At 64.3% G+C, this 22,667-nt stretch overlaps 1 protein-coding gene across 1 annotated transcript in view; it reads left to right on the top strand.

Moving 5' to 3' along the window:
- Positions 1–3,047: 3,047 nt before the first annotated feature.
- Positions 3,048–22,667, top strand: part of LOC117643040 (sodium channel protein 60E-like) — a 93,586-nt gene continuing 73,966 nt past the window's right edge. Inside the window, exon 1 of the mRNA XM_034381677.1 lies at positions 3,048–3,320. The gene's annotated coding sequence lies outside the window, so the exon portion shown is untranslated. The remainder of the gene's footprint in view (positions 3,321–22,667) is intronic.

The raw sequence follows: 22,667 nt of genomic DNA, 5'->3' as shown, positions 1-22,667 counted from the left end.
CACCGCGCCGGCCGCGCCGCCAGCGCGACCATTGAGATATGCAACGGCGGCACGGCCAGGCGCCAGGCGGCCAGGCGGCCAGGCCCCGGGGGGCGAGGACGAGGAGGAAGAGGAGGGGGAGGGGGTTGACCGCAGTGGAGGTTGCGTTCGGGTGGCCCTAGGCGGCCCGCCCCCCCGAAGTTAGGCAGCCGTGCGCCTGTTGATGGGCCCCCACGGTCCCTCCGTTCCGTTCGCCACCTAGGCCCTCGGCCAGGTCCTCGTCCAGCCCCCATCAGTGCCGTACACATTCCACGTAACGATGATGACGGTGTGACGTCACTGCGAATTGGGTGTAGGCAAACGGACGCAGTGAGTGCGGGCCACCAGCCAGGCCGTCAGACACGTCAAGCCAGACCGTCGACCGTCGGCGGGGTTGGGGGTTGGCTTGGCTCCGGGGTGTTGTCGGAGTGCACTTGTTCGGCCCCGCACCCCAGCCGTGTGTTTAGAGCGCCCAGAAACTAGCAGTGTTGTTGACGCTGGGCGGCCGGCGCCTTCGTGCCTTCGTGCCGCAGTTCTTAGTTTGCTTGTTGTCCAAACACGTTTAGAGGGCAAACGCCTTGGGCCCGCCCCAGGCCCGCCGCGAGGGTGCTCCGCCCCGCCCCGCCCCGCCCCGCCCCGCTGCGGCGCGGTGCACGCCTGTGTACACGGAGGGAAATTTCCCCGATTCCCCCTTCCTCCGCAGCCCGCCGCAGTCCACCGTCCCACACAGCACGTGCTCCACACGTGGACCCAGCGCACGCTGCCAACGCCCCGCCGAAATGATTTTAAATCGATACTCACAAGACACCCACTCTTTTTTTTCCTAATTATTCTCGTGAAGTTGGTGGCCATGGTTGCGTGCAAGTGGGCACCCCGCGGGGCACGCTGCGGTGAGGGGGACACGGCAGGGGGTGGGGAAGGGGAAGGGGGTGTCGCAAGCGGTACTGCCTTGGTAGGTTTTGTTATCAGACCGAGGGGGCGGAGGGGGCGGGGCGGGGCGGCCCCCGGTGCGGCGCGCGGGCCGCAAAGCTCTGGATCCTCGACCGGGTGGGCCTTAAAAGCGACTGAGGAAAGCGACCGAGTCGGCGCGGCGGGGCGGGCGGGGCGGGCGGGGCCGGTGGTGGGGGCAAGGGGTGCTCTACAGTTTCCTAATGCCTGTGACACGGGCTCCGTGAACGAAACAATGAGCTGCACAAGCACGCAGAAAGGCGAGCATCGATTTTTCTAAATAAAAATAGCAAAGGGGAGAACACTAACACTACTCGGCCGCCGCCACCGGCCGCCACTGCGCGGCAACGCGGCAGCGGCACCGAGGCCCAAGTGCGGACGGCCTCGTCCACCTCGACGGCGTCCAGGACGACGCGGGCCCAAGTGGGAGAGCCCGGCCAATTTCCGAGTCGGGCGGGGCGGGGCGGGGCGGGGCGGGGCGGGGCGGGGCGGGGCGGGGCGGGGCGCGACGCCCTCCGAGGCAACTTGCGAGACTGCGAATAGGTTTCAATTTACCAATCTTCCGCCATAATGGAGCAGGGTCCGGCCGTGGCTCTGACGGGCTGACGGCGTCCCGGCCCTCGGCCGCCCTCGGCAGCACCACCAGGGCACCGTCTCCCCGGCTTCTGGGGAGGGAAAACCCATCAGGGCGGCGAAAAAAAGTCGCTTGCTTTCCCTCAAGAAAAGTACCGCATGTTCCCGGAGCGAACAGCGTACAGCGCTGCCACGCTCTGGTGCAACGAGGGTCATTTTCCGCCCCACTGTCAAGCACCTTTGAAAACGACGAAACAAAATTGTGGCTTGGGAAATCTTTCAAGACGTGTGAGTCGTCGCCTCAACATTTCTGCGAGTCATGCGTTTGGCAGATTTTTTGTCGGCCCTAAACCCTTTCCAGTGGCGCCATCTTGGCGACGTCCCCGCCGCTAAGAACCGTGTGGCTCCGGTGGGCTCCAGCAGGCTCGGCGCCAAAGCCCCGGCAAAGCCCCGTACCGCCCCGTACCGCCAGGCAGGCCAGGCACGGCGACGTCCTTCCTCTCGGCCGGCCTAGCCCTGCCGACTGGGTGCTTCGATGCACGCAGGCAAGCCGCCAAGCAGCCAAGCAGCGCGGTCCGTGCCCCGTGGGCCGGAAGAGGTGCTAGAGAGGCCCAGGGCGGTAGCAGCCCACGTCGCCCGCGGCGACCTGTTGGAGACGTCTGGCCAGACAGCGCCCGGAGGACGCCCTGGAGGACGCCCTGGAGGACGCCCTGGAGGACGCCAGCATCCCCCTGACCGCACTGCACCGCACGGTCCACAAGTCCGGGGGCCGGCACGGCGGCACGGCCCAGAATCCCCCAACCAACCGCACAGTCCACAGGCCACCACAGGCCGGCGCGGGCCGGTGCTGGTAAACAGTGTCGTGAGGACGATCACGGCCTCGGCGGCGGCCTCAGCAGGTCCGCGAAGGTACACCACCGCGCCGCGCCCAGGCCGTGCCACGCTCACCTCCACTCGCCTCAGGGTGTGCAGGGCTCTCTGTAGTCACAGCCCGAGGGGGCCGTGGTGGGGGCGTCGCGGTGGGGCGGGGGCGGGGCGGCTGGAAGGGGCGGTTAGGCCGCGCTACGCCGCGCTGCGCCGCCCCCGGTGGAGGCCCTCCACCCCCACCGCGCCCTACCCCATGGCGCGGCGCGGCGCGGCGCGGCAGGGCACGGCGTCGCGCCCCAGTCCAGTCTACTCCGGCAAGCTTCGGCAAGCCAGTCCCGCGCGAGCGCCAGCGGCGCCAGCATGGCGAACGTGAAGCGTGTCCTCGCACCATCGCCGTGTGTCCACAGTGTCCGCGACGTGGCCGGGCCTGCCGGGCGAGTCGCTGCGCTCGCTGCGCCATGAGCTTGCCGCTGACATGGGGACCGGCTGCCCCGCGCCCCTCCCTCGCCCTCGCGCCCACCGCCGCGTCCACCGCGTCCACCGCGCTCGCCTGAGACATGTACCCCGCCAGGGTCGCCCTCCAGGGCCACGGGGCCTCGGCCCGGGCGGCAGCCGCCGCCGCTGCCGCCAACAACAACAACAACCACGACGGCGGCGGCGGCGCCACCAACAGCACGCTGAGCTCGCGCCACGGCGGCCGCGGCTCCGTCAAGGTGCAGGTCAAGCCCTTCACCAAGGAGTCGCTGGACCGGCTCGAGAGCAAGACGGTGCAGCTTGTGCGCGACTACGGATTCCAGCCGCGCCGCAAGCTGTCCGTCGAGGACGGCTCGGTGCTGCCGGGCAAGTTCGAGCCCTTCCCCTCCGAGCTGTACGGACGGCCGCTCGAGGAGATCGACAACTTCATCTATGACGAGGTAAAGGACTCAAGAACCGGCGGGAGGCTGGGATCGAACCCACGTCCCTCCGGAAGCCGGCCACGTGGGCGGAGCGCCATGCCGTCGAGCCTGGCTTGGCCCTTTCTGCGTGCAGTCGCTTCCAGCTTTTTTTTAAACTCCTGGGTCCGGAATCGAGGAGTTCCGGTGTCGCATCGCCAGGAGCAACGCCCTCGGGACGGCGTGGACGGCGTGGACGGCGTGAAGCGGAGGAGCGAGGAGCCCCGAAACGGGAGGCCTCTTGAAGGCCCAAAAAGGGGCGCCGGGTCCTGAAGTGTCCTAAAGCGCCCTAAATAAGAGTGACGCGGGCCTGGGTGCGTCGCCGTGGACGCCGTGCCGTGGACGCCGTGCCGTGGCGCCGCGGTGCCGCGGGGCACCGGGAGGCAGTAACGGGCTTTGAATGGCGGCGGGCGCTCCGCGACGAGGCCCAAAAGGGCGGTCTCCAACACGCACAGCGCACAGGAAGTAAGCCCACCTTAAGTACACTTGCCGACCAAAGTTTTCACAACTGCTAATCTTCGCCGGCATTCCCCCGCAGACACTGCCAGACAGGCCCACTCGCTCGCGCGTCCCGTTGGCAGGCCTGACGACGGCCCTGACGCCCCGCACGATGTCAAGCCGGCCAAGCCGCAGCGGCCGGGCTAGCAGCCCCAGCAGTTGGCAATGGTTCTCGGCCCACACTCGCTCCCACGGCACATTACTGTTTCATCAACTTCAAACAATCTTCTTCTCTTGCACCGGCTCCATGTATTAGTCACTCCCCCTTCCCCATCTCCCTGCCCGGGCGGCTACAAAATACTACACTAAGCCGAGGCCGGGCACAGCGAGGCACAGCCAGGCACAGCCAGGCCGCTAGTAGCAAATGATTGGGGCAGCACACTTGTAGCTGCTGCAGCGTTGCTGGAGCCGTAGCCACCCCGTCCAGCTGCACGGGGCACTTGTTGTCGTTGCCGACCCTCGTCATCCCCCCGGACGGCACCGCGGCGTCTCTCAAAGACTCGACGGCTGTCCGCGGCGGCGCTGTCCTCGGCTCGGCCTCGGCTCGGCCTCCGACGACTAGACCGCGTCTCGGGGGAGCCGCGCCACCGCGCCGCACTACGCTCCGCCGTGGCGAAGTGCAAACAAACAGCAGCGAGCACCCAGTCCTAAGTAAACACGGGCAAAAGAAATTGCAATGAAAAGGAAAGGAAACCGTTTTGGTGTCAGTTCCGCTTACGAGAATGCGACGGGGATTGAACCCGCGACAGAGCGAAAGGCGGCCCGACGTCGCAGCCAACTGCGCTGCGGGATGTGGCTGGAATCCGATGATGAAACCTCAGCGTGCGAACGGGCCGCACAGCACCGCGGGGCAGGGCAGCGAGACCGGATCTGGCGGTCGGACGGAATTTCTTTGCTCGTGGAATCCCCCGGACACAAAGCCAGGCAGGGAGGCCGGGCCGGGCCGGGCAGGGCGGCCAGGCCGGGCTGGCAGGCAGGCCACGCAGGCCAGGGGAGAGTGTAGGTTGCAGTGAGGCACTCATCAAGAATGGATGCGGGGCGGGGAGCGCGGCGGGGAGCCTCTGACCAGAGGGATCCTCCTCCCCACCCCTTCTCCTAGATCCTAGATGCTTGCTTTCCATTCACTGACGCACACCAATGCCCCTCCTCCACTCGTCCGTGCTCCCGATAGCGAGGCGACGATCAAGTTTGAAACACTTTCGCCCAAGTTCCGAAACAACACCGAGATACGCCCCGCCCCGCCCCGTCCGTCCCGCCCCACCACGCGGTGACAAAATGGGCTCCTCCGTCGGGGGAAAGGGGTCTCACGAGTCTTTTCGCGGCAAAGTGGACTCGCGTTTAGAGGGGCGGCGAGACAGTTGTACACGTCCAGACGAAAACCACGAAAACAACAACGGCGGCGGTGCGCGGCGGTGCGCGGCGGGTTGACAGCGACAGCGCGGTGCCACGTCGCGTGGCATGGCGTGGCGTCGGCGGCACCGTCTGGCGGCACGGGTTATCCAGTCACCAGAGGCCCCCTCAGACAGCGCTCCGAGCCAGGCAAGGAGCCAGGCAAGGAGCCAGGCAAGGAGCCAGGCAAGGAGCCAGGCAAGGAGCCAGGCAAGGAGCCAGGCAAGGAGCCAAGCAAGGAGCCAGGCAAGGAGCCAGGCAAGGAGCCAGGCAAGGAGCCAGGCAAGGAGCCAGGCAAGGAGCCAGGCAAGGAGCCAGGCAAGGAGCCAGGCAAGGAGCCAGGGCACGGCGAGCTGGATGCAGGGACAGGCAGCGCCGAAGTGCGGCCCAGGCGAAGTAGTACGACGGCGACGGCGCCCCCGAAAGAGAGAGACGGCGATAGTGAGCGCGCCGCGCCGCGCCGCGCCATGCAGGGAAGAGGTGTCGCGCCCCATTCGCGAGGCCGTACGTTAGCGGGGCGCCCGGAAAAGAAAAACTTACCGACGAACATTACCGCGACAGCGTGGAGGAAGGAGGAGAGGAAGAGCCTGTTGCGGAGCGCGGAGCGGGGCAGGCAGCACTCGCGGTGGCCGGGAGTCTGCGTGACGCCGTGACGCGGCCAGGGTGCGTGCTGGGCCGGCACTGCAGCCTTGTTGTTGTTGCTGCTGCGGGTCTCTCGTCCGGCGCACCCTCCTGCAGTCCTTGTTGTTGTTGCTGCCCCCTCCCCCGCGGCCCGCTACGCGGCGCACCGCACCTGACAACCCCAAGCAGCCCTCAGCCGCGCGGGGGCGGGGCGGTGCACTGCTGATAAAATTGTGTTTACACTACTTTCTGCTATGCGTGCGCTATGTGGGCCAGCAGCGCGCGGGGCGAGAGGGTCGCGGGGGCGTCGCGGGGGCGGTGGCGGCGGCGTGGGGCGGTGGGGGCGGCCCCGCGGGCCCGTGGGGTGGAACCCTTCCCGTGGATGCGGTTTCGGCTTCGGCGGCGATACCCCATTCAGCGAGTGGCGCATGCCTGGTGCGCCTAGTGCGGCTCGCTTTTATCTGGCCAGGCAAATGGAAAGGGGCACTCAGGCGCTGGGATAACATAGACCTTGGATACAGCTGTACTCGGATTTAGGGTCGGAAATCGAAACTCTAACAGTGGACCTGCTAACCATCACCACTAATGCACTGTATTACAAAAACAACAACAACAACCCTGCAGTGGGTGAAATAATCAAATTTTAGTGCAACTTTATAAAGCCCTCATGTGAACAAAACACTATTAAAAATTCATTCGTATTATTCGAACGGTAGATCGAGTTGAGAATTTTATTTTGGGCAGCGGTTGTGCTGTGCCCCTCTTTTCCCGTCATTTTTACTCGGTACTTTCTATGTTTAGCTGGGTGGTCTGGTAGATTATGATCGATTACTGCGAGTGTAGTAAACTTTTGTAGACTCGCCCTGCCGGTGCATGACACTATAAATCCGGCGCGGCGCGCAGGACGCGAGGATTTAACTGTTATTTGTTTTTGTTTTTTTGCCTCCCCAGTGTAGCAGGGCGAGCAGGGCAGGGCAGGGAGGAGGCATCGCCAGTAACAGCTTTCTGGTCTGCAAACCGACACGGCATAAAAGCGCCCCGGGAGCGACGCTCCTGAGCCCCGCCAATAAAAGCGTGGAAAAGACAAAAAGGCAGAGAGGCCGCGGGCTGCCGCTGACCCTGCGCGTCGACCGGGCCGGCAGGCCGGCCGGCCGGGCCGTTCCACCGCCGAGACGCGCTGCATCGCCAGCCTGCGGGCCTCGCCGACGGCCTGCCTTAATCATGTCCTTGTGGAGGTGAAGCGCCTCCTCGAGCGCCCCGCCCCGCCGCGCTCCGCCGCGCCCCGCCCCGCCCCGCCCCGCCCCGCCCCGCCCCGCCCCGCCCCGCCCCGCCCCGCCCCGCCCCGCCCCGCCCCGCCCCGCCCCGCCCCGCCCCGCCCGCCCGCCGCGCCGCGCCCCGCCGCGTGACGTGTGTGTGATTGATGGCCGACATGTGTGATATTTGATCGAGGACGGGCTGCTCGCCGGCCGCCTCGCGGGGCATCATCATCAAGGCGTCCAAAACAAAAGACTGCGTCAGTGGCGCGAGTGGCGGCGCGTGCGGCAGGGCCGACGACGCTGGGCCTCCCGCGGACGAACCTTCCCCGCTAGAGTCCTCGATGACGCTAGGCTCGCTATCGCTACCGCGCGCTGGGCGGGCCACGCCACGCCACGCCGCTTTTGTATTTGTTTCGGAATGACGAATTTGGCCGAAAATTACCAGGACGGCGAGTCGCGTCTCGCAGACGAGCGTCACTAACGAGCCGTGAGGCAAATAAAAAAGAGGGGGAGAGAGGGAGGGAGAGGGAGAGAGAGAAGGGAAGATGAAGGTGCGGCGCGTCTCCTTGCTGCCGGCGCCGCCGCGTCCGCGTCCGTGTCCGTGTCCCCCCGGTCCCCGCACGGGCCAAAAGAAGCTGTCCGATTTGCTTTGCTGGCGGCAAAGTCCACCGAGTCAGACGTGTGGACTTAGGGGAGCGGGGCGGGCGGGGCGAAAGAAGGGGCTTTTCACCGACTTCGGTAACAAGGTGAGGAAGAGAGGCCCGCTGCCTGCGAGAGAGAGAGAGAGAGAGAGAGAGAGAGAGAGAGAGAGAGAGAGAGAGAGAGAGGCGGGCAGGGAGGCAGAGGATTTAGGGGCAAGAGATAGGTCGCTCCAATGCCCCACATCCCCACCCACCGAGACCAAGTGCGGCGACGTTATCTCTGTTTAATTTTTATATATGGGCCGGAGAGGGTAAAAGTCCGGACCTGGAAGAGTAGAATAAAAAAGCAACGGGGTTTTAAATAATGACTGCGGGTAGTTTTGTATAATGGCGCGTTGCGCGGCACACTGTATTGCTGTCAAAAGGGACGAGTTATCCGATTGGAAAGAAAAAAGAGTTCTGGCGTCATTCTGGACCTCAGCTCCTTGTCGAGCTGAGCGTCTACGCGACGTCCTTATCTCAAAGACTATCGAAGTCCAAGGTCAACGCGGTCGCGAAAATTGCCCAGTTGTCGCTTATCTCGAGAGTACCGTCTTCGGCCCATGATTGGAAACCGATTATTTTTTCTTCGCTTTACTTACCGGGGAGTTGGCTTGTTGGCGAGCTCGTCGCGAGGCAGTCACGCTGTGAACAGGGGAACGAGTCCGAACTAATGAGTGCCTGTGCGCGACGCGGAGGGAGGAAGAGGAAGAGACAGAGTAAGAGGAGGAGGAGGAGGAGAGGGATGAAATAAAAAGAAGAAAACCTTGTGCGAGGTGCGATCTCTTCCGCCCGTCCCCTCTGTCCCTGCCTCACGTGCTTATGCACTCTCTTAATCATACCCAGTTAGCTCCCGTGAAGCCTCCATAAAGATCCCCACCCTGCTGCTGCTCTCAGAGAGATGAATCGCAGCGCGCGGCTTGGCGCTGCTTGGCGCTGCTTGGCGGGGTGCAGCGCGGCCCTGAGCGCGTCCGTCGTGCGGGGACTAAAGACTAAAGAGCTGCACTCGTTCCGCTCCACGAGGTTCCTCTGCGCGTTCCCCCTTTGCCTTCGGCGGCCAGGCTGCCGCGAGCCGTCACTACGGAAAACTGGCGTGGTGCGATGCTGCAGCACTGGCCGTCGTGGGATGCGGGATCGAATCCCCGCTCAGGAAGCGCGTTTGGGCAGGCCCAGGCAGGCCCAGCCAGGCCCCGCTCCCGCTCCGTCCAGCAGGGCTGCCTGGCGGCTGCGGCTCGGACGGGTGGGGCGAGGGGGCGCATCTTGGCTGCTGACCCTGTGTAGCTGCTCTCATTAAATATGTACCTCGCTGGATGGGCGAGGGGAGCGAGGAGGAGGATCGATGTTGCTTTCTCCGTCGCTCTCATCAGGACCGCCACGGGCAGCCACGGGCAGCGAGCCCGACACGGCCGGGGAGACAACGCGGCGCGACGCGGCGCGTTTGGCGACCGTTTCCGCCGCTGTCGCCGACGCCAAGGTCCTGGTGCCGCGTCCCTCGCTGCCGCCAAGGCTGCCACCAAGGCTGCCGCCAAAAATGAGGCAAATGTGTTTGCGGGAGAATAACTTCTGCTGCTCGGAGAGCGCGGCCCTTAAATGGATTTCTCGAAACTCGAGTTGTTTTGAAAAGCTGGGCCGCGGCCCCGTCGGCCACCTTGGTCACTTGGTTCCCCTTCCCCCCATCCCGCGCCTGAATAAAACTCGTTACGGCCCTCCCCCTGCTTCGCGCAGCTTCGCGCTGCGTCGCCATCGGGATTAAGAAACGCAGTTAATGAAATCTGTTTACGAGTCCGGCCGAGGTCGCTCTGTCCCGCGCGGTCCCGCCGCCTCAGCGTCGCGACCCGCCTGCTGATTGGACCTCTAGGAATTCGGAAAGGGAGAGAAAGAGAGAGAGAGAGAGAGAGAGAGAGAGAGAGAGAGAGAGAGAGAGAGAGAGAGAGAGAGAGAGAGAGAGAGAGAGAGAGAGAGAGAGAGAGAGAGAGAGAGAGAGAGAGAGAGAGAGAGAGAGAGAGCGACCGGAAAAGGGCAGCGGCATCGGCGCGGTCGGCGGAGCGGCGGCACAAGTTGTTGATGAAGGGGAGGGGGAGCAGAGGGAGGGGATACAAGGAAGGTGTCGCTGCGCGCGGCGGTGCCCGGCGGTGCCGTTGCCGCACGGCAGGTATACTGCTGCTCAAATATTTAATTGTCGCTTCCCGAGGGACACGACGCGACGCGACGCGACGCCCGCCGGTCGGATTGTCGGATTTGTAAGCTGCGGCCTGCTGGGCCTGGAGCGGCCTGGGGCTCGCCGGGCTGTTGAGCGTGATGGCCGTGATGGCGTGGCCCGGCGTGGCCTCTGTGACCACCGTGGCGCGCCACCACGGCCCTCGTATTTATGGATGCTTTCGGACAAAGCAGCGGCCGGACTGGGCGGACCGAACCGCGCGGCGGCGGCGGGGCCGGGAGCATGTTTCGGAAGAGCATTGTCAGCCAGTTATTTCTCTCTGTTGGCCACGCGCTCACTCGTTCCCCCGCGGCCTTGGGAGGACGAAATGTCTCCGGTCGAGGGCGGGGGTGGCGTTGCGCCACGGGCCTCGTCGGACAGGCCTGCAGTCTCACCGCGAGAATTTCTCTTTTCCGCTGAAAGGCAGTTGCGATCGGAAAGGTACCCTTAGCGAGTTACAGCCCTTCCAAGTGCGGGCCGGTCGCGCCCTGCTAGGTAAGCAGCCCGGGGGGAAATAGGTTTGGTGTGTGCACACCTCCACTCTACTCAAGTCCTCCGGGCGCCTATTCCCCCCACGCTGGGGGCGCAAGTCCACAGTCCACTCTCGGGTACTGTTGGAGCGCAGCCGGAACAGAGACCGGTGACCGGTGTAACTTGCATTGTTCTCTCCGATCACCGTCCCTGGTTCGATTCCCAGCAACGACCGACACTGTCACCTCTACCTCTACAAAAAGTTTTAATTTTTTGATATTGTTATAATTTTGTTCTCATTTCTTCTGAAGTTTGTCTGTGCTTGACGAGGCTGACTCCCCTGCGCTTGACGTTGCGGTACATCCCCAGTTGCCTCTCAGACTCTCGGACGCCTGCGGGGCAGAGCGAAGGCCAGCCCGGCCAACCGGTGTGTCCACCGGGCTGCCTATCCTTCGTCCGTTGGGCGCTCCGCTCCGGGCGCTGGCGGCGTCACGCAGCCGCGACGGTGCGGGGCGGGGCGGGGTGGGGTGGGGCGGGGCGTAGTGGGGCGGCGGCCCCGTAACCGACTGAGCCACCGACTTATTCTTATGGCTGTATTGTCCCGGCGGGTATTTCGGGTCGGATTGTTTTGTGAGGGAAAGTACCACTAAGGCCGCGAGCGCCGCGAGACAGAGACACGGAGACCACGCGGTGGAGGAACAGAGAAATCGTTGGCCTGCAAGCCAGCAACAGTCGGCCAGGTATCGATTTCGCGCCGCGCCCCGCCACCGCGCCAAAAATTAATCGTTTCCTGCGTTGTATTTCGACAAAAAATAGATATGTGGTGTAGGTGGCTATAATGTCCTTGGATTAGAATTGCGGGTTCCTAGGTGGCGAGTCCACGGCCAACTCGACGAGGATGCCGGCGACAGGTTCGCCCCGTCACACCACCGCGGCAAGAAAACGTGCCGCCAGGAGACGGGTGTCTTATCTGAGATGTCCGCAGGAACCGCACGCAGCACGCCATCCCCAAGTTTTTGTCACGCTCTCTTTTCGGCCTTTTTTTCCTGTGTTTGTCGCGTTATGGCGGGGCGGGTCCCCTGTCACTCAGGCAGGCTGGGGCAGCAGGCCTCCACTGGAAAAGGGAGGGGGGGGGGGCGTGCGACCTGCAATCAGGCTAGTGGGTGCACGGGGGAGGGCGAAAGGCGTACCGCACAAAAACAAAATGGGGGGACAATCCCAGGCGCTAATCCCCCCTCCCTTGTCCACCACCACTTTGCTGGGGTTCTTTTTTTCCCCACATTTTTCATTGTTTTGTTGTTGTTGCTGCTTTTTCTCCCGGCCGGCAGCAGCAAGCAGGGACTGCAGTCGTGGGGGTGTGGGTGAGGGTGGGCCTTCGGGGGCCTCCAACTTCGACTCAGTCGTTTAAAGGGAATACTAGAGCGCTAAATGCGACGCGAGGTGAGGTTGGGGTTGCGGTGCGGAGGACAGCACGGTCAGGACGGCGGCGACCTCGGCGGCGACCCTCAAACCCAGTGAGGGCATTTTGAGGGCCGGCGAGCGGCCCGCCTGGGCCCGCCCCGCCACGGCCGGGCCTCTGCGGGCTCCTCCATCAAGACATACATCCACCGGGCTGCAACCGCTGCCCCGGCCTCCACCCTCGACGCCCTGTCGGCCTCCCCCGGCGGCCGACCGCGGCCCACGCTGTGTCGTGACAGGAAGGCAATATCGGCCATCAAAACGCGTGATACTTCGCGCCCGTCCCCCAACCCCAGCCCCCTCGGGCCCCGTCGGCACGCTCCGGGCAGTCACACACTTGCAGCAGCGAGACGCACCCAGCACGCCCCGCACGCCGCAACGTTGCGCGCGCAGATTTTCCCCTGCCTCCCGCTTTATACATAATCCTCTGTCCGCCGCCATGAATATTGAAAATTTGGAAGCAAAAGGGGGTGGAGGGGCAGGTGGGGCGGCAGGGGAGGGGGAGGCCGCGGCATTTATCTGCGTTATTAATGGCCAATGGCCGAACCGAACGTCGTGTGCTTTGCGCGGGTCGGGATGAAATATCGTGCGTGGTCCTCGCGGACACGGGCCGAGCAGGCAGGCAGCCAGGCTGCCAGGCAGGCAGCCAGGCACATAAAATCATGCCGACCTTGCGCAAAGTGCGTGGCGCTGCCGCGGCGCTGCGAGGCGCGGCGTGCCGATACAGCCGCGTCGGTCCAGAACGGCGGCGGCAGATTCCCGCCGCCACGTCGTCGGGCCGCGCTGCAGGGCGAGTCCGAACGGCGGCCTTTTCCTCGCTCTGTCTGCCTCGCTCTCACGGGGCGTTCGGTTGGGGTGCGGGGGAGACAGACTGCAGTGACGCCCACACCGCGGCCACGCCCTCCTTAAGGTGCTCGGGCACGCAACGGCAGTTAGGACTCGGCGCGGCGGCGGACCCAGCCCGGCCCAGCCGCGTCGACGGCGAGCGGACGGCGGCGCGGACGTTCTCGCGTCAAAGTTTGTCCAAGTTGGCGGCCGCAATTTGAAGGCGGCTGCGCGCTGCGCCGCGCTGCGCCCTCTCCGTCGCGAGCGCCCTCTCACGGTCGTCTCCGGAAGCAGGTGGCGGCGGCGCGCCGGGGCGGCGGGGCGGCGGGGCGGCGGGGCGGCGGGCTGGACCAAAAGCGTGTCCGTTAATGGGCGCGCAGGTGAGCCAAAGTGCCTCCACGACCACGGCCTCGGCCTCGGCCCCGACCACGGCGCCTCCCGAGACCGAGGCCCAGCCCAACCGAATGTTTGTACCGCCGGCCGCTCGAACACGAGCCGAACACGAGCCGCCGAAAACGCCCGAAGCGTGTCTCGTCGCCACCCCCGCCCGCCGCCCCCTCGAGTCCATAGACGGTGCGTCAGCATGCACTTGCCGGGGAAAACAAAAAGAAAAGAACAAAAATTGGGCCGCATTTAATTTTTTCCCTCCCCTACACTCTACAGCCGTCCGCAGTCCGCAGCTTAACGTCCTCATGATGACGCTCGTAGCCGTGCTGGCCGTGCTGGCCGTGCCGCCGCTCTGGCCGCGCCGCCCCTGGTGTTGCGGTTATGGCGCGAGTTTATTCGAATAAAAGAAGAGCGCCCCGTTTGTCCAGCAATGATGACGACGCCTATTTTTAAGCGCCGCGTCTGTTTTTATGGAAGCCACACTGCAAACCAGTCGTGTCGATTAAGGTTCACGAATAGAGTGCCATTTGAATTCTGCGGTACGCTTTAGTCAAAAGAACTATAGCTCATACATTGCAGCCGATGATATTTAATTTTTTTTTACCGTGTAAAGTTCCAGCCACGCACTTTGGCCGCACTGCAGCGCGCCGGGCCGTCCCGTCGCCGGGCGTGGCTGGGGACTGGGGGCCTCGAACCCTGCCAAGGCCTCCACTCCTACACTGCCGGGTTGCCGGCTAGGCTTGAGTCTCAGCCCGTCTGAGCTGGGCTACGCCATGGCTACGCTGCGCTGGGCCTGGGTGGCGCTGGCGCGCTGGCTCGCCTCGACCAGAGTCGACCTGCTTGGAAACAATGCCAAAGGGGAACTTTCTGGCCTGCGATTAGCACTGTGGTATCGACCCACATCCGGCCCGTGGCCAGCGGGGCAGGTAGGGCCCGGCTGCCGCCCTGCCGCCCTGCCGCCCGCCGCCCTGCCCTTGGTACCGCCGCCGCACGGGAACTGGGCCGGGAAACGCGCCGACCCCAAGCAGGGTTCCGCTCTACATAAAACATAAAAAGAAAAACTTGACTCGGCGGGTATTTGAACCCCGACCGATGGCTTATTGCAGTTATGCGGGGGCGTTGGCGCGGGCGCCGCTTCCACAGGTGGTGCACCATCCCGCGGGGACGGCCGGACTGCAGCACCGCTTTGAGAGGCGCTTTCGCCGCCCTGTCCGTCACTCAGCCACTCAGACTGACTCAGGCACGGCTTAGTGCTCGGCCAATCACGTTCGCCCTCCGAATTTCCAATTTCCCCGCGGAAGCGAAGGGAGAGCGCGCTTGGTTACCCGTGCGGTGTTCTGCGGCCCGGAACCGTGCGCGTCTTCCTCGTCGTCGTCCTCGTCGTCATCCTCGTGGGTGTCATCGTGGGCGTCTTCGTGGGCGTCTTCGTGGGCGTCCTCGTCGTCACCACGACTGCGCGGTCGAGGCAACCGCCGCTTCGTCGCCGTCGAGCTGCTCGACTTGATTATGGTTTAAGACTATGGGACGCACCGCCGCCAGCACCCCCTCACACACACGCGCCGACATGCGCACACACCCACGCCGAATGAGGTGGCGGTCGGGCCGGGTCGGGCCGGGTCGGCCAGGGTGGCGGAGGGGGGTCACTGTAGGCCAGCTCGGTGGCGGGGCTGGCGGGGCTGGCGGGGCTGGCTGCCCATTAAGCATTCTGCAGGCGCGGTGGCGGCAGTCCATATTCTGGCCGGCGTGCTGCGCGGACTGCGCGGCAAGCAGGGGTGGGCGGGGACGGCGTAGTGGTGGTGGGTGGAGAGAGGGTTGGGGGAGTTTCTTTCAGGGAGGTGCATTTCAATCTGACCGCCGATCCCTCCGTCCTTGTCCTTGCGTCCTTGATTATCCCCACTGAGCCCCACTTCCAGCCTCTCTCCCTGTCTCTCTCTCCCTCTTTCGCTCCCAGCAGCCACGCATTATGGCGCTCTGGACAGGAGCCAAATTGAGGCGAGCGACAAGGCTCAAAGCCTGCCCCGGCATGCAGCACCACGATTTACTACGTCGCACTCGTCCGCCCGTCCGCGTGTCAGTCTGCCCACCTTCCCGTTTATCTGTGTGCCCGTCCGTCCGACTGCAGCGTCCTTCCAAGTTATCTGCTTCCATTTGTCGTGAATAAACCCAACGGGCATTTCGTGGCGCTGCTCCAAAGGGTCGCGCAGATTTGTTCTCGTTGCGTGCGAATGAGGGACAGAGGGAGGGACAGACTGACAGACGGACGGACAAACAGGCGTGGACAGACAGGCGCTGCAGCAGACAATGACCCCGCGCCTTGCCGCGCCTTGCCGCGCCACGGAGGCAGCAACGGATGACGGAGCCCATGGATTGAAGGAAAGACCGAACAGCGCGCTCAGCTTCTGACGTGAAAGAATAAGCCGAGCTTTTTCTTCCGTCTTTTTCCTCTCGGCGCGTTGGCGGCACTGCGTCGCCTGCACTGTGGCGGGGCGGGCCGGGCCGGGGTCGGGCCCGCACTCAAACGGCCAATAACCACATCAGGGCTGGCGGCAGGCGGGGCTACCAACCGCTCAACAAAGCAACAAGAACAAACTTCTTGTGGCTCTCGCGCTCGCAGCGCAGCCGGGGGCCCGAGCCGCCCGAGCAGCCCGGCCCGGTGAGCCGAAGGGATGCATCTTGCTCGCCACTCGACAGCTCGCGCCAAAATTGGATCAAGTCCAAATTGAGTGAGAAATATAGAGAACCTGTTACACGTCGGCCGTCCTGGCCAGTCAATGTTTGCCGTACATCATGCCCAGGGGAGCGTGTGGCGGGGCGGGGCGGGGTGGGGCGGGGTGGGGCGGGGCGGGGCGGGTGGGGCGTGGCGGGGCGGGGCGGGGCGGGGCGTGGCGGGGCGGGGTGCGGCAGGGCGGGGCCGGACGGAAACCATTTAGATTTCACGAGGAACCCAATTAGGAGGGCGGCTAGTGCATCGATCAGACAGCGGGCTGTAATGCAAGCGATTAAAAAATATAAATAAAAAGCGAAATAAGAAAGAAAAAACCTGCTGGCCCCGTTCTACCTGCGCGCCGCGCGTAAGCACGACCCCTATTGTCGCTTCATTTTCAAACTTCGACATGTCCATCAGCGCAGCGTAATTTTGCCGAGAATTTCTTTTGGCCGTGTGAGACGTGTCGGCGCGTTGTCTTCCCTAAGAGGGCCCCCCAGATTGGACTGCTGGCAGCGCGGCTGGCACTCGAGCCGGGCCAAGCCGGGCCGGGCGGCTGGGTGCAGCCCTCTCTGCGCATAATGCCGTCCGCCTGCATGCAACGGCACTGCCGGCCGAGCAGGCAGGCAGGCAGGCAGGCAGGCAGGCAGGCAGGCAGGCAGGCAGGCAGGCAGGCAGGCAGGCTGCGGGTCAAGGGCGGTGCCTCGGCGCCTCGGCTCGGCCGTGTCAGACACTGTCAGTGTGTCCGAGTCACTTTCGCCGCTTCGGTGGGGCGGCGGCGGGGTGGCCCGGCGGCCGGGTCGACGCGCACCCGGGCCGCGCCGGGCGCCCTCATGAGCGTCCTAATGAAGGTGCGCACGCAGCGCACGCCACCCGGACGCGGAGGGCGACGTCGGCGGACGGGGCGGGACGCGACGGAACCCGGAGGCCGGATTTCTTTCCGCCGGGCAAACACACCGAAAAAGGGGGAACTGCTTTCACGTTCCGGCCCGGCCCGGCCCGGCTCGGCCCGGCTCGCGCGGTGATTGAGTGGGCGCTGTGCCTTCGCAGCCTTGGCCGTGGCTGCGTGCCCTGGCGTGCCCGGCGTGCCCTGTGGGCTGCGGAAATGGCGGCCGCGCGTACAATGGGGCTCTTGTCAGCGAATCGTCGGCCGACTCTCCCTTTCATAACGGGGCAAGGAATCGCCACGGCCGCAAATAAATCGTTATTGCGCCCAGCTAAAAGGGAAACGTGTTCAAGCGCTGTATACAGTGTAGCGCGCTGGCGAGAACACGGCAGGGAGGAGTGAGGTGGGTTTCGGCGGTAGGGGCGGCGGGGGTGGCAGCCGGGTTGCGTCTGTTTCTGGTCGTTTCCAACGCCGCCGTCAAAAACGGAGAGCAGCTTTCGGTTTTGAGTCACGGGGAATGGGCAAGCCCATGAGTGCGAGAGAGACAGGGCGGCGAAAGCGACTCTCGGAATCAGTCCGCGGTGCCCGGCAGTGCCGCTGCAGGCTGCAGCCGGGCAGCAGGCGTGCTAATAACCCGCCGTGCCTCGCGCCCTGCCCTTCCGAGGATGGAGACGTTAACTGCCATTGCCTGCCTCGCCTGCTTGTTCGCCCGGAAGGAAGTGATCGCGGAATTAGCGAGGCGGCCGGAACCGGAAGTGCCGCCCCTCGGCAGACACGCCACGCCACGCCACTCTGGCCACGCCCACGCCCTGTGAGGTGGGCAGCGGCGCAGCGGCACGGCGGCGACCGAGCTCGACGTGCTGCTATTGGCGGCGGGGGCGGGCCTGGCGGGCCATGCGCCAGGTCATGACAGAGACAAGTTCCTTCTTTCTGCCTCGCTCAATTCGCCCGCGGTTGGCTCCGCGACTTCTGCGTCGGGCGGGGCGAGGCGGGGCGAGGCGGGGCGAGGCGGGGCGAGGCGGGGCGAGGGGTGGGGCGCATCGCGGGCTATATATTTCACGGCTGAGCATTCTATACCCCTTTGCCGCGTGTCTGCCCCCCCCCCCCCCTGTTGGCGCTTTGTTGAGTCCCCAGGTGGCGTGGTCGCGGCGCGGCGTTAGCGCAGCCAGCGCAGCGCCATGATACACGCCGAAAAAAGGAGGAAACAACTGGCGGTTCTTCTTTCTGTCCTGCCGCTCTTCTTCTTTTCCTCCTCCTCCTCCTTCTTCTTTTCTCCTTCCCCCTCTCCTTCGCGCCCGGACCGACTTCCCCTTTCTTTCATTATAAAAGAGAGGCAGGCAAGCCATTATTACGCGAGCGCGTTGCTGGCGTTGCGTTGCGCTGCGGCGATGGCGGCGCGGCCCGTGGCCTAGCCGTGGCGGTGCAGGCCTTTCAGGGTCGTCTGCCGCCCTGCCCGCCGGGGATTTGAGATGGGAAAATCTCCGGGAATTTTCCCTTTTTCCCTGGCAGGCCCAGGCGCCGTGCGTATGCCCGCAGTAAACTGTGGTGCGGCGTGCGGCGGGGCGGCGGGGAGGCGGGGCGGCGGCAAGGAGGTAGGCCGGCGGATACGTACATACGCAAGGCGCCTCTGCGCCAAGCCCTGCCCCGCACCCCCACCACCCCTAACAGGCCAGCCACCTCCACCCCCCACAATATGACCCCCCCACCCCGCCGCCCCACCCTCACCGCAAAATGAGTACATCTTCATGGGCGGGCCGGCCCCAGGTAGGAGCGTCGCCTCGATCCCCTTCGCCTTGAACCTCGTCGTCACCGAGGGCAGATCCACTGGAGGATAGGGTGCCGCGGGGAAGGAGCAGCCCGCCGATAACGGGCGGAGAAAACGAAAAAAAAAGCACGAATAAGAAAAGAGGGAAAACATGAAAAGAATGGTTTAGCCATTCTCGCTGCAGCGTTCCCCACTGCGCAAACACGCCTCACCTTTTAGATGAAAACGTAAAAGACTTTTACAAGACAAATAACCATTCGTGTTATCGCGCAAGGGGGAGAAAACATTGTTTTAAAATGGACAGAAAATGGAGGAAGCCTGGACTATCCCGTCGTCTCACGGTGCGCGAAAAAGTGGCGTTGCTAACTTATTTTTTTTTGCTCCACTCCGTTTCCTTGTGTGTAATGATTTTCACGTGGCGCCGGGGGTTCCTGCACAAGGAGTCGTGCGGGGAGCAGGGCGTGCAGGGCGTGCAGGGCGTGCAGGGCGTGGTGCACGATGAAAACACGCAGGCCGCAAAGAATGACCGTGCGTGTCGGGGGAGGAGGGGGCTAGAGGGGAGTGGTTGGCTCGGGGCGGAAGATGTAGCGTCGTCGGGAGACCTGCCGCGCCAGCCCCGCCAGCCCCGCCAGCCCCGCCAGCCCGGCACACTGATAGCAGCAGGAGAGGGGCTTCGCACGATTCACCCCTACACTGCCCCAAGAACAAAAATCGACAAAAAAGGAAACCCCCAAAACACCGTCCTTTTCACCCGCGGTGACGGAATACTGACCACAGTAGTTCGTACATGGATAGAGAAGCAGTGCGGGCCGTTGGCCGTCGTGCCCGCGCCGTGAGGACCGCGACGTGAGCCCCGCTGTGGCTGGCGGGCTGGCGGCGAGCTCGCCGTAGCAACCCCCTCTCCCATTTTTGTCGTGACCACAAGTGACTTCCGCCGCGGCTCTCCGTCAGAGGCTCGACCTTTGCGGAGCTATTGACCGCGTCGACGTCATGCCGGCCGTCAGGGTGGCCGTCAGTGAGGCCGTCAGAGTGGCCGTCAGCGAGGCCGTCAGGGTGGTCGTCAGGGTGGCCGTCAGCGAGGCCGTCAGGGTGGCCGTCAGGGTGGCCGTCAGTGAGGCCGTCAGCGAGGCCGTCAGCGAGGCCCTGCTCAGGATGTTCCGTGAGCTTCGCCGCGCCGCGGGCCGTTGTGGCACTGGCAGTGTGTCCTGCTGATGACACGGATCATGGTGCGGCCCCGGCCGAGCTGGCAGCCAGCCCGTCTCCGCCGCGTGGCCCTACCCGGCCCTGCCAGGCCCTGCTCGAATCAGGCTGCGGGAGACTGTCAACATATTTATTTACCCAAAGGAGCCCCGCCTCTTTGCCTCTCCCCCGCTCCCGACGCCCCGCGCGTCCCGCCTCGACCCTGCTGGCAAGCAAATACACACTTACTCGCACCCTCTGTCTCTCCGTGTCCACACACACACCCTCTCTCTCTGAGAGAGAACAGGTTCTGGAGGCGCGGCATTTAAACAAGACTGCTTCATCGCCTCCAGGGTTTATCCCCCCTAGCCCGACGCTCACCGCTGCCGTGTGGACCCACCAACCTCAGCACTCCAACTAGGACACGGTAAAAAAACAAAACAAATGCATTTGAATCAGAAGACTCACTCACCCCGATCTAGAGCCACTTTGCTGGCGGTTAGTCTTTTGGACGAGCGAGCCACGCGATTGGTAAAAAATACTAAGCGAACGTTGACATCTTTGGGCGCAAGCCCCGGCCATGTCCTTGCTGTATCCTGGCCGCCGGTTGTCTTGGCCCGCGAGGATTTCATGAACAGTGCCGTCACTAGTGGGGGTGCCACTGTGCCACCCCGGCCCGCCCGGCCCGCCTGGCCCCCAGGGAGCGCGGATACGGCTCTTGATTGCTTGTGGCGGCGTGGCTCGGCGTGGCTCGGCGTGGCTGGCTGTTTGGCGGGGGAAGGGGGTCGTCTGCGGGGGAGGCGCGGTCGCGGTTTGTTTTGTCTTACGTGGACAATCCGATTTATGGCGTGGAAATGATCCGGGAGTGAGGGTCAAAAGAAAGGGAGAACGCTGCGAGATATTTGGCTCCCGGTTCTGTGTCTGGAGAGGGTCCTCCTGCAGAGAGGGCGGGGAGGGCCGCCGCGCCCCCAGGCCTCGACACCGCTTTTTGCTTTTTGCTGGAAAATGAAACGCGCTGGCGGGGGCGGCGGGGGCGGCGGGCTGGGGAGGCAGTAGGGGGCGTGGAGCGAGAACTGATTGCCGTGTCAAGGCTGGTGACACTACATGGGAATAAAACAAAGAAAGACTTGAGAGTGCCAACGTCGTCACCGCCGCCGCCACCGACGTGGTGGCCGTGCTCGTTGAAGGTCGTGGGTTCGACTCCCGGCGCCGCCTGCCGGGATGATGGCTTGGCCGCGCTTCGCCGGCGGCGGTCGGGCCGTGGCATCGCGCGCGAGATGCAGAAACACGGACGCGTTTACGACCGAATAAAACACTTTTCTTCGCCGCTCCGCCACCCTGCCCACCACCCCGCCTCGGCCCACCTGACCCCACCCCGCCCCGCCCCCGGCTGGGCTCGGCAGCGTCCGTAAGGCCGGGCTGGGCCATTACCCACCCTCACTACCTTGAGCTTTACGGGGTGTTTCGAGGAGTAAAGAATACACCGCCCCGCGCCGCCACCCCGGCCGCACCGCCGCGCCGCGCTCCACAGCTCCACGGCAACGGGGCACTGGCCGCCCCGGCCGAGGATCGGCAACGTGTTTTCTCATTTGTTTGCTGCTCGCCCCAAAGCGGTACCAGACGAGGACTGCCGCAAAACAGCGCGCCAGAGAACTAAACAAAACATCTAGGAGCCTGCCAGTAGCGTGCTCGGCGGCCGAGGCGGCGGCCGGCGCCGCGAGGATGCCGGCGGCGGGGGCGACGGGGGCGAAGGACTCAAAGGAAGCGGGCGGCACTCCCTACCGCTGCAGTGCTCGGCAGTGCTGCACCAGCCCGTCATGGAACAGCAATTTGCCGAGCTTGAATAAAAAATAGAATGAAAGGGAGCGCGTCGCGTTTGGGCGCCGCGTCGCCCCGCGTCGCTGCGCGTGGTAATGACCACTGTGCTGCCCTTACATTTACCTTGGGCATGACCAGGCCAGCATGACGCGGGTGGGGAGGGTGTATTGATTTTACAACTCGCGCTGCCGCTCCGCTGCCGCTCTCTCTCACTCTCACACCTTCCGTCTCACTTCGCCCATATTCTCGTCGCATGTACTACTTCCCCCCGTCCCCTCTAGCGGCCCTAGCGAGGGTTCAAGGGCCCGGCCGGCCCGGCCGCACTGGCTACCTGTCCCCCTCGTCTTTACTTGTCCTTGCGTCCTTGCGGCATGTCGATGACCTTCAGCGCGGCCTTGTCCAAACGCAGCACAGCGGCACAGCGCGCCGACTGTTTGAGCGAATACGTGCCAAAGAAAGCGCGTGCCTGAAAAAAAAAAAGACTATCGGAATTGAAATATCATCTCGGCAGGTCTAATGATATGCAGATCATGTTTCGCATCGAATTTGTGACTAGGTAGTGGTGATGCACAATGTTTCCCAAGGACTTAGTCCACCCGCGGTGAAAATGGGGGCGCGAGAGATGATGCACCAAAATAAAGTCGGCCGTGGCACGGCACGACACGGCTCGGCACGGCGGGCCGTCACAGTCGGGGCAGCCTCACCTCCGGATGCTGCATGGCAGATGGCAGGCTGCTCTGTCTTCCTCGCGCCGCTCTGGGAATCCCAACGAGCGCGAGGGAGACAGTGTCGGCGGTTCGGAATCAGCCCACAGCGCCGCCAGATGTGGCCCCGGGATAAGGTGTCGGTGAGGTGGGGGAGGGGGAAAGCAGACGGATTCCGAAGAGACTCGCCCTGTCTCTGTCGCACTCAAGGGACGACCCGTAGCAGTGCGACAGAGACAGAGCGACGGGCTGGGAGAGGGGACCGCGCCGCCGCCGTGCCACGGCTCCACGGCTCACCGGGCACGTTAGACAAAAGACATGCGCCTTTCAACCTTGTTGGCGCTTCGGCGCCTCTCCCTCCGCAGCCTTCGCCCTGCCGGCTTCGGCTTTCGGCCTGCCTTCGAGGAGCGACATTTTTCCAATAGTTCGACGAGTTTATGTGTGCGCCGTCCAGGGGGCGGGGGTGGGGGGCCTCCGCGGGGGCAGCGAGA

This window comes from Thrips palmi, unplaced genomic scaffold (assembly GCF_012932325.1).
Source record: "Thrips palmi isolate BJ-2018 unplaced genomic scaffold, TpBJ-2018v1 HiC_scaffold_16, whole genome shotgun sequence".
NCBI classification, from domain to species: Eukaryota; Metazoa; Arthropoda; class Insecta; order Thysanoptera; family Thripidae; genus Thrips; species Thrips palmi.
This window is presented reverse-complemented; position numbering and strand designations above follow the sequence as displayed.